The 11,406-nt window shown below is 35.2% G+C and overlaps 1 long non-coding RNA gene across 1 annotated transcript in view; it reads left to right on the forward strand.

The window, feature by feature from the left end:
- LOC107668954 (uncharacterized) overlaps positions 1 to 10,951 on the forward strand; it is a 13,076-nt gene extending 2,125 nt beyond the window's left edge. Inside the window, exons 2-3 of the long non-coding RNA XR_001631937.1 lie at positions 3,442 to 3,451; positions 10,867 to 10,951. This is a non-coding gene — a long non-coding RNA (uncharacterized LOC107668954). The remainder of the gene's footprint in view (positions 1 to 3,441; positions 3,452 to 10,866) is intronic.
- Positions 10,952 to 11,406: the final 455 nt, after the last annotated feature.

The raw sequence follows: 11,406 nt of genomic DNA on the forward strand, positions 1-11,406 counted from the left end.
GCATAGAGGAGAAACAATAATGTACAGTATGTGGAAAATAATGTTTTTTGAACCTTAAACCGCATAAACATATTTCGTTACACCAAATACACAAAATAATGTTTTTTTAGCCTTTTTAGCAGACCCCTTTAAATAAAACAGGGCACACACTGACACCTGATTTTTTTGCTTTTTTGCTACTTTTGCTGCTCACAGATATGTAATATTGGATCATTTTCCTGAATAAATAAATGACAAAGTATATATTTTCATCTCATTTGTTTGATTGGGTTCTCTTTGTCAACTTTCAGGACTTATATTTTGGGTTATATTTATGCAGAAATATAGACAATTCTAAAGGATTCACAAACTTTCAAGCAGCACTGTATACACAACATCTTCTTTGTTTGCATCACATACTTTTGCCGCTCACAGATATGTAATATTGGATCATTTTTCTGAATAAATAAATGGCAAAGTATATATTTTCAGCTCATTTGTTTGATTGGGTTCTCTTTGTCAACTTTCAGGACTTGCATGAAAATCTGATGATTTTTAGGGGTTATATTTATGCAGAAATATAGACAATTCTAAAGGGTTCACAAACTTTCAAGCAGCACTGTATATATGTATATATTTTTTATCCTTTTTAATATTGTCTTATCTTGCAAAAGGGCACAAAATGAACAATTGCCAATGGATACCCTTAAAAAAAAATTGGTCCACAACACCCCTGGACCCTCTCTCACCCCCTTTCTCCATCTTGTTGCTGATCAATGGAACCTTACGCCTCCACCCAATCTGTCAGCACCTGTCTTGCTGTATGCATACATGCCTCCCTCTTAAAGAGCACTAATTAAAAGGCCAAGGGTCAACTGGATGGAAAACATGGCAGAGCAGAGCATTTGAACGTTGGATAAACACTGCCAGCTTGTCACAACATTTTCTCTTCACCATTAAAAAAAAAATAAAAAATTGATTTAGCTTCCAAAGCACGCTTAACTTTCCTCTTTACACTAACACATGCCATCCCTCCAGGCAGTCCTCATGAGCAGGACAGATTACAAAGATTACTGTGTTCTGCATTTCGACAGGCACCTTGATTGAAGACTATAGAGGGGCTTGGAACTGCTTATAAACATAATTATCTGGAGGATTTCTATGATGGTGATTGTATCTCATTTCTCATTTCAGCACTCTATTGGCAATTGATTACAAACGGATGCAAACCGCCCAAAAAAGAAACAATGATAGCCACACTTTTGTACTTAATGCAGGCTTTGTTCAAATAAAGTGATTTGTATCATATACAGAGACCCCAAAAAGAATTTGGACACTTAAAAAAGAATTAAAAATGAAGGAATACAATTACACTTTTCAAGCAAAACATTTCACAAAATGACGTTTGTTAGGTTTCCAATTATGAAACAATGAATACATTGTATTAAAGTTAAGATGGAAAGCATTTGGATACGCTCTGGTTGTCAAACATTAGTGAAACATGTCCATAGTTAATTTGATGAACTACATGTGGCTAATAAATGTGGGGTTAGTTTTGTGAAAAGTTCTAGCAAACATTGTTTGGTTTCATATTTTGTATCTAATGCAATAAAAAGTAACTTAAAAGGATAGTTCACCAAAAATGAAGAAACAGTTATCATTTACTCACCCTCACGCCATTCCAAAACCTTTCTTTCTCTTGTGGAATATAAAAGGAAAAATTCTGAAGAACACTGGGTTTGCAACAACTTTGTATGGACATTTTTCAAAATATCTTATTTTGTTTTCCACAGATACAGTGTCCAAATACATTTGGACAATGTAAATGAATTTACTGTTACCTGCAATGGCAGGATGATTATGTCTTGAGATCTGTCTTCTACCGAACTAACAATGTTCAGCTTGTCATATGGTGGTCCCACTGAATGCAGGTATTTCCCCTCCCATTCTTATCGGCCTGACGGAAACCAGGAATTAAATGTTGGGACGACCAAGTTTCCTTATATTGGGTTATACAACCAAATGAGATGTGGTTTTAGGGTTTGCTTAAAATGCTGACTTGTTATTGCAGGCGGGATGCTAGGAATGCGAGTCATTGCTAGATTTGTGTAATGTATAAAAGAAATCGTCTCGGCACCATGTCCCGCCAAAACCGCAATTGACCTTAAGATCTGCTAATCACTAAAATCATATTACAAATAAAAACGAGAAAATGCTCTGCCTTTAATTAAGGCTTGTTTAGTATGTTTATGATTTCTTTAACGACTCTCTTGGAAAGAAAACGCCCATTTTATGATGGGAAACAGTGCCTGTGGGAGTGCTCAAGTATATTTCCTCACATTATCATTCACTGTGATTTCCATCTCTGATATCATACATAAATCAAAATTGGGTTTATTAGAGCAGGGGTTTCGAACTTTTTGATGCCACAGATCCCAAACATAATGATCCCCTTGAGAAGAACCTCTTTTCTAAAATAAAAAGGCAGCTCTATTTTTTTTTTTATATTAAAAAAACACAATTATACCGTTTGAGGAAAAATATTATTAAGCAATAAATGTTGATAATGGTTTTTAAATGTTTTATTATTATTATTATTATTATTATTATTATTATTATTATTATTATTATTATTATTATTATTATTATTATTATTATTATTATTATTATTATTATTATTATTATTATTATTATTATTATTATTATTATTATTATTATTATTATTATTATTATTATTACTACTAAGGCAAACTGTTAAAATATTATCTGAAAAATATTTACATAGCATTGTTTTCCTCATGATTTCTGACCAGTCTTTAAAAAAAAAAATTACAAACCTAACTTTATTTTAAATATGTCCAAAAATAAAATAAAATAAAATAAAATAAAATAAAAAATGAAATAAAATAAAATAAAATAACAATTTTCTGTGGAGCCTCTAGAGGCCTATTGCGGGTTTGGCAACCCCTGTGCTAAATATAAAGGTAACTTTCACCCACGGACTTTCAAAGCTGCCACATAGTAACGACTTTCTACTTCGAGGACCTTGATAGAAATGTAGTGGAGTGAAAAGTACAATATTTGTCTTTCAAATGTAGTGAAGTTAAAGTCATAAGTTTCCAGAAAAAATAATACTCAAGTAAAGTACAGATACTCAAAAAGTGTACTTAAGTACAATACTCAAGTAAATGTACTTAGTTACTGTCCGCCTCTGATCGATGTACGACCTAAAACTTAATGCAGCGGAAAACGTGCAAGCAGTTTACTGTTGCTACATTTCCCCCATTTGGTGAGGTAACCATAGCAAGTAGACTTGAAATATACACTTGCTAAACTAGCTATTTGTAAGGCCCTGTCAGTATGAGTAATTCTGACATCCCATGACACCAAAATGCAGGTTTCTATTCAAACCCGAACACTAACCTAACAGTAGTATATAATACAGATGAGCTTGTGAAACAGTGTTCAATGGGTAGCGCGCTGCATGCTGGGAAGGTTTTCTGCAGTGTCCACCTACATGAGGCAGACAGGCGTATTTTCCCCTCCCACAGCAGTTCAAAAGCATCTTTCTGGCTTTGATCATCCTTTCTTTGCTCTTTTCTTGTTTTTTTAAACTCCTCACTTTTGTTCTCCAACTCAAAGGACACACACAGAAAAAAAATAAAACTTGTTTATATTTGCTCAAACAGAATGTTTGCAGACCTGTCACCCGTGTCCCATGTGTGTAAACAACCATCGCATGATACACCCACTGAAGCGTAGACGCACATTTTTATCCAGTCAACAACACCTGCAAAACAACGTTACCTTTGATCAACTAGACGGCGTCCTTATTAAAACCATGAATGGCAGGCAACATCTAGCGCTTTCCGCCGCACTCATTCTGCCAACACAAACTCCAGCCACACTGAGAACGTGACCTCTGATCTCTAACCCACAAACCACCCTGTTGGATTCCCAATCTTATTATCAGACTCTATATCATCTCATAGTGTGCACGAGGTTATTAAAATAGGGATTTGGAACAGGTGGGTGACGGCTATATTTCATTTGGATTAGTTTATTGAAGGTTATCTGGAATTAGCATTGTCTACTCGCGATTGTCCTGCTGAAGGATCCTGTCACAATTACCGCCTATCGATATTTAAATCTGTTTTGGCTATAAATAGATAAAATCTAAATGGGAACGCAACACTTGTTGGAGGTACATCAAAGCTCAGCGGCGTTCTTTCCTGCCCTGGCCCTCTCCAGCGTCCACTATCGAGTTTCTGCAGGACAGACCTCAGCAAGCCAACCAAATTAAGCTCTTTGCTCTTTAACCTTCCCTTTCCCTCGCTCCTCACATCTGTCGCTCCTAAACGGCTGAATTTAAGGCGAGCTGTAAAAAGCAGTGGGGAAAGATGCCACGGTGGCCTTAGAGACCCAGACGTGCAGAGAGTGACCCAGCGTTCTGATAAACACGTCCGTGCCGGGCACACACTCAACCTGAAAACGCAAAGTGTGGTGACTTTCCTGCCATCTGTTCTTGGACTACAACCAAGCGTGGCGGCAGAGCAAACAAGCTATTAGACATGATACGGTTTGGTGCATTGGGTTTTGATGCCTGCGAGGGAAAAAGCTTGTCACAGTATAAAGGACTTTTCAAAGTCTGGGCTTTATTTATTTAATCTGCAGTACAACTCGGGAAGCTCATTTTTAGGTTTATTTTGATTTTGATTTTCCATGGGTGGGAATGTCATTTTCGTTCAGTCTTCCAGAACTGTAGTTGAATGTTTTTTGATGCTCTTTCCGATTGAAAATGAAATCATACTGACCACAACATTATTTTTTTTAAATCAAGTTGACTTATTACCTGTGAAAATACTGCCTTCATGATGTCAAGGCCTTTTGAACTGCATTTTTTTTGTGTGTGTGTGTGTGCGTGTGTGTGTGTGTGTGTGTGTGTGTGTTATTCTATAATTAAAACCAGATGAATTTATCTAGGAGGTAAAATTGTGTCAGAAATTATTTTTCAGAAAATATATCTTGTTTTTCAAAATGTATTAAAAATGCCAAGGGCTAAAAAAGGAAAATCTAAATGAATCCCAAATATATTCCCTCAAAACAAGTCTTAAATTCTTATGCAATTTTGAAGTATATATTTTTATAGGGTGTTTAGAAGTCTGAAAAACAAGACAAAAAGGACTGGTGTTCAACTGCAGCCATCTAAAACAAATAGATTATTTTTTATTATCTACAGACTCAAGAATTTCCAGTTGCTTTCTGATTCTAAAATAAAAGTAAAATATTTTTATTATATATTTTATTGTATTTTTGTTATTATAAAATAAAATAAAATAAAATAAAATGTGGTTTAAATCCTTAAAATTAGACAAAATACTGATAGTGAAAAATGAAGCTGAAAGTGAAAACTGAAGCTGAAAATTAAAAATTAATATAAAAAATATAAACTTCTTAATATGCATACTCTTAAGTATGTTTTCTAATCCAAAAATAAAATAAAGTGAAATGAATGAATGAATGAATGAATGAATGAATTAATTAATTAATGAATGATATTTACTTATAGAAATAAGTAAATACACATATAATTTCTAGGCTGAGCATGTCTACTGTTTCCTCTGGAATGCACCTTGTGGCCACTGAAATCAAGACAAGACCACTAACATGTGCTCTAGAAATACTGACTGTAAATAACGAATGGAAATGATTTCAAGTTTAAATTTAGATGGGTTTTGGAAAATGTATTATTATTATTATTATTATTATTTATTTATTTATTTATTGCATTACAATTTATAATAATTTACTTAAATGAAACCCTTTAGTTAAAAAAATCACTCATTTTTGCTGTTCTTAGATTAAAAGGGAAATGTGTAAAACCTGTTTGAAAACAGTTATTATATTTATTTTTATTTTTTTAAATATTAATTTATTTTATATTATTTTATTTCATTTATTTATTTTTTGTTGATTTGGTGCCAGTGGTGGTGCAAAAATTACACACTTCTTCTTTAAAGCGACACAATTGTTAAAATTACCCTACCAGTCAACAGTTAAGACATACTTGACTGACTTTTTCCTCACAAGCTTGAATGCCTTCAAAATGAACTGTTTTGAAATGAACTAAATAGATATTTTTTAATAGTTAAATAATGATAGAACAGCAGCCATTGAGTGCATAGCATACGTGTTACCTTCAAAAGCCTCTCAGCATGCACGTCACGGCCCAATGTGGCCCAACGTTTGACTGGTAGTGTAGTAGTTTATCTCCTTTATCTAGGTCAAGCTCTTTGAACAAAAAGTCCCTGTTCTCCAAAGATAAAAGACAGATATTTTGTGTCATGGTAGGGGTTTGTTGTTGGGGTTTGTGTCATATCTACCTCTGCAGTTTATTTTCTCTTTTGGTTGAAGAAACGGGTATAACGTATAACCTCAAGTTGGGACTAGAACAATATTTTGGATCATACCTCTCCGTAGAGAATCAATATTTTCAAATGGGACGTCCTACTGAAAGCTGCCAGAGGCTGAGTAAGTCCTAATATGATTAGTGAGAACAGTTAGAACCCCTCCTTCACTCTCTCCCATACCTCCATCACACAGAGCTCCACAAAACACTGACAGGACAAATTGAAAACAGAGTGAGGCTGTTAGTCAGAGCCACACCATTTCTCCCTTTTTCTCTCCCTCCCTCATCTCTTACTTTTGCCGCCCAAGGACAAGGACAAAGTTTGTTTGATTTATACTTAGTAGAGGCCATTTGAACTCTGCTGACCTGAAGTTGACAATCCCTTTGACCTCTGTATGAATTTGCTTGACTATGTGTGTGTGTGTGTGTATGGAATTCATTTTTGAGTGCCGCCATGTGGGAATTTGAAAGTTTTTCCTCTAGGAATCTTGCCAATATGGTGTTTATAGAGCAACTTCATCACCTTGCCGTCTCTATATCCATGAGTGTAAATTATATACAAGGGAGTTGAAATGGATAAAATGGCCAATCCCTGCCTGCAGTGAATCTGTGGTATCAAAGCCCAGTCTAGCAAAGAAGTGCGATACACATGACTTTAGATAATCATCATATTGGATAACACTAAAGTGCCCAACTTGGCACCTATCTTTTTTTTTTTCTGAAAGATATTTAGCATCTATTATAAAGCAAGAACAATATAGTTATAATAATAAAGAATAAATGTTAAATTATATTTAATTTTCTTTTAAATTTAATTATTTTTATTAAATTACATTTAAAATACATTAAATTTAAGACATTTATATTGTTACAAAAATACATTTCAAATAAATGCTGTTCTTTTTAACTTTCTAGTCATTGAGAACTCTAAAAGCAATATATCACGGGTTCCACACAAATGTTGTGTACAAAAATAATTAAGTTTTCAGTATTGATAATAATTAGAAATGTTTCTTGAGCACCAAATCAGCATATTAGAATGATTTCTTAAGGATCATGTGACACTAAAGACCTGGAGTAAAGGCTGCTGAAAATTCAGCTTTGTCATAACAAGATAAATTAAATTTTAGAATATAATAAAAAAAAATGAAGTTGGATATTTCACAATATTAATGTTTCACTGTACTTTTTTATCAAAAACTGCAGCCTTTGTGAGTGTAAAAGACTTAAATACCAGTAAATTTTATATACACACACGTCACTACTGTGTTTTTTTTTTGCTGTTGTTGTTGTTGTTTATAAGTGCTACTGCGCTAGAAACATTCCTTTTGTTCAGTTCAATAGTGAGGTTTGAACTGACTATGGCACAACACTGTTTCATAGATTCCATATGAGGACAGATCAGACTTTGAAGAACCTCATGGGTAGTGTTTCTGTTTTTGACACTAACTCCCTAAGTTAAAGTGTCAGGCACATGTCTCCGACTTTTCCATGTTTCTCTTTCCCAGAGAGCTCAAGGGGGAATATGGCTGGGAGCATATGATGTGTGTACACGTTTTTTGTGGGATGAGAAACAGAGTGTGGCAAGGTACAGTAAATTACAGTATTCATGAATAGCAAATGACAGAGATGAGAGAGTTAATCTCTGTAAGAGGATAGCACACAGACCGCAGATATAACCCAATATACCACACCAGGACACACACATATACAAGCTATACAGAAACACAGATGGAGGTGTAGAGAGACACTCACAAACATGGTACATATGCACCAAAACCAAATAATACTGTCATTATGACTCATGTTTGCTCATGAAGATTACTAAACATCTTTCTACGGATCGGCTTTTAAAACCCAGACATACAAACAGAATGCGAGGGACTTATTCAAGGTCTTAGACTAATGCTAAAGATAACACCCATAATATATTAATCTCTGTGAAACTCTTGTCTCTGAATTCATGTGAAGAGGCCTGCCTGTGCTGAGCATTTAATATACATTAAAAGTGTGCCAAGTAAAAGTTGTACCTTTAAAAAAATCAATAGTACTTTTGAGAAATATTTAAATTCATATACATTATAAGACACTCCAGTCATGAAAAAAAAAAAAGTTTTATTATGCTTAAGGTTGGTTATCCTGAGATCACATGACCAGTCAAATACTACTCACGTTATATCTCCTATTATCAGACAGTTTTAGTTGCGGTGATAATAAATCACTGGTGATAAATACTGCAAAATACACTCTTAAAAATAAAGGTTCCAAAAGGGGGTTTTCACAGCGATGCCATAGAAGAACCATTTTTGATTCCCCAAAGAACCTTTCAATGAACGGTTCTTAAAAGAGCCATTTTTTTTTTCTTAGAGTGAAGTACATTTTAATAATCTAAAGAACCTTTTTCCACTGTAAAGTACCTTTTGTGGAATGAAAAGGTTCCATGCATGGTAAAGGCTCTTTGTGGAACCATTGATGCCAAAAAAAGAACCTTTATTTTTAAGAGTGTAGGGTATTTCTACAATGAAATCTGAAAACTTTCACTTGTATGAAGCTACATCCACACCAACAGGTGTCAGTATAAAGTCTAAGATCACTGATCAGCTAAAAAGGCCAAGATTTGATTTGTTATTATGGTAAAAGGCGATGTAGGCCTATTTACCATTAGGGTTCAATATTATTATGGGAAAATGTGCAACTTGCAATGTAAGTCCTGCCTTCTAAATAAAAGAGCCAATTGGTAAAGTCAGAAGCTCCCATTCCCATAGAATTTGGCTGGGCCAACCTGAAACATAAGCTTTTTAAGGCTATTTGAGCCTATGAAACAATGCATTTATGTTGATGATTTTAAATATGTTAATTAAATGTTTTTGAGATTTTGGTATTTCCCTTTTCAAGAGGTTTTGGTACTCTGTACATTTTTGTAGCCATCAGCCAGCTAGCATTGTTGTGTTATTTACCTGTGGCTCCAGAGTGATAAGTCACATGGCATTTACAGCTCAGGTGATTGGCTCAAAAACAGTTATGCCCAGAACTGAGCAACCATGAAGAGAGAGAGAGAGAGAGAGAGAGAGAGAGAGAGAGAGAGAGAGGGCAGAAGAGATGGCAGATTCCAAATTGCAAGGTCCTATGCTAGCTAGCTAAGCAACTGCTATTGAAAGTAATGCAGGTATTACAAATCTTCAATTGGCCAGCAAAACATTTAAAAACTATAGTATGTACTGTTAAACTACACTATCGACTCTTAAAAAAAAACAAAAGGTTCCAAAATGGGGTTTCGGCAGCGATATCATTGAAGAAAACATTATTGGTTCCTCAAACAACCATTCAACAATTCTTACAAAAACCAGAACATTTTAATAGTCAAAAGAAACTTTTTCCACAATAAAGAACCTTTTGTGCAATGAAAGGTTTCAGTGGATGTGTGTGTGTGTGTGTGTGTGTGTGCATGCGTGTGTGCGTGTGCTTATCATTAAGAGTGTGGAAAAAATGTTCTAAGGAAACATTTCATGAAATCGTTAGTGAGGAGTGTTCCTTCATTCTACACTCATCAAAAGTAAGAAGAACTTGTGAGAACTAGTGTATAATTTCTGCTTGGTGGGAGAGCAACAGCTTGTGAGATGCAAAACACTCTAAACCTCCCACTAGGGAAATGCACGGTGCTATTTAACACAGCAATAGTCTTTAAACATATAAAACCCCCGTGAAGGAACGCACAGCCTCCAATTCCCACAGCTCAACCAACCACATGGCCCACAACAAACACTCGCAAGCCATCCCCGGTGATGTAGCGTTCCAGACCGTGGCGTTTAATCGCGCTGCAGAGCTCTCTTTTATTCCCCAACAGGTGCAGCTAAACCGCACCAGTCTCGCCCAGCCGTGGGACCAGCTTAGTGTGTGCCAGTTTAGTTGGTGTGTGTGCCAAACGCATGGTGGATTTGCCTGCTGCGGGGACATTGTGAAGCGGTTCCTGACGGCTCGCTGGCTCCTGTGTGCTGCCTGGGTTTCAGATCCCTGGAGGACGTGCAATCATCAGTGGTTAGAAAGCTTCCTGTGCAACTAAGCATCTGCTGAAGCCGGCACAGACCTGCCAAGAAAAGATGGTGAAGACTAATGTTAGGGGGGCTCTTTTTGACGAGTCGGGGTCTGTGTGAGAGGAAGTGAGTAATTACGAGTCCCACGCATCATTAGCACCCCCAGTCTGTCTGACAAGGGCGAGTTTCACACTTATTTTGGAACGCCTGAATTTGTGTGTGTGCGAGTGTGTACGCAAGAATATACAGCAATAATCACGTCCATGTGATGTGGTTAGTGCATACTTTATGCAAAAGGCTCTTTCAGAGCTTAAAGCTTAAAATCTTGCCATGATTTACTCACTCTTGTGACATTCTTTTAAATTTAACAGAATATTCAAACTGCTCTTTTCTATACAACTGAAGTCTGTAATTATCAAAACTGACTGCCAAGATTGTCAGTGCAAGGGTAGTTCACTCAAAAATTACAATTCTGTCATCATTAACTCATCCTCCATTCAGTTCCAAACATGTATGCCTTTCTTTAGTCAGTGCAACACAAAAGGAGATATTTTGAAAGTCATTCCAAAATAACATTGGACTTCATTGTACAGTCAAACAAAAACACATGTATATTTGTAGAATATCTTCTTTTGTGTTCCACACAACACTTTTGTGTTTTTTATTTGACGAACAATTATGACAATTATCATTGTTGAATGAACGGTCCCTTTAAGTAAATAAAGTTTTGCCTTATTCTTGTATGATGTGCATTATGTTAAACCTTTTTTTCAAGTAAAAAAAAATAATAATAAAGAAAGAAATTTGAAAAGTGCTTTTTTTTTAAACTAGAGAAATGTTGCCATATAAGTTCAAAAAAAAAAAAAGAAAAAAAGAATAAATAAATAAATATAAATAGACAGAATTTTGAAATGTGTGTTTCTTTCTTTTTTTTTCGTCTAGAGAAATGTTGCCATATGGTAACTCTGTGCCACAATAGAAAATCGT

The sequence above is a fragment of the Sinocyclocheilus anshuiensis genome, unplaced genomic scaffold, assembly GCF_001515605.1.
Source record: "Sinocyclocheilus anshuiensis isolate Anshui unplaced genomic scaffold, SAMN03320099.WGS_v1.1 scaffold4, whole genome shotgun sequence".
Taxonomy (NCBI): Eukaryota; Metazoa; Chordata; class Actinopteri; order Cypriniformes; family Cyprinidae; genus Sinocyclocheilus; species Sinocyclocheilus anshuiensis.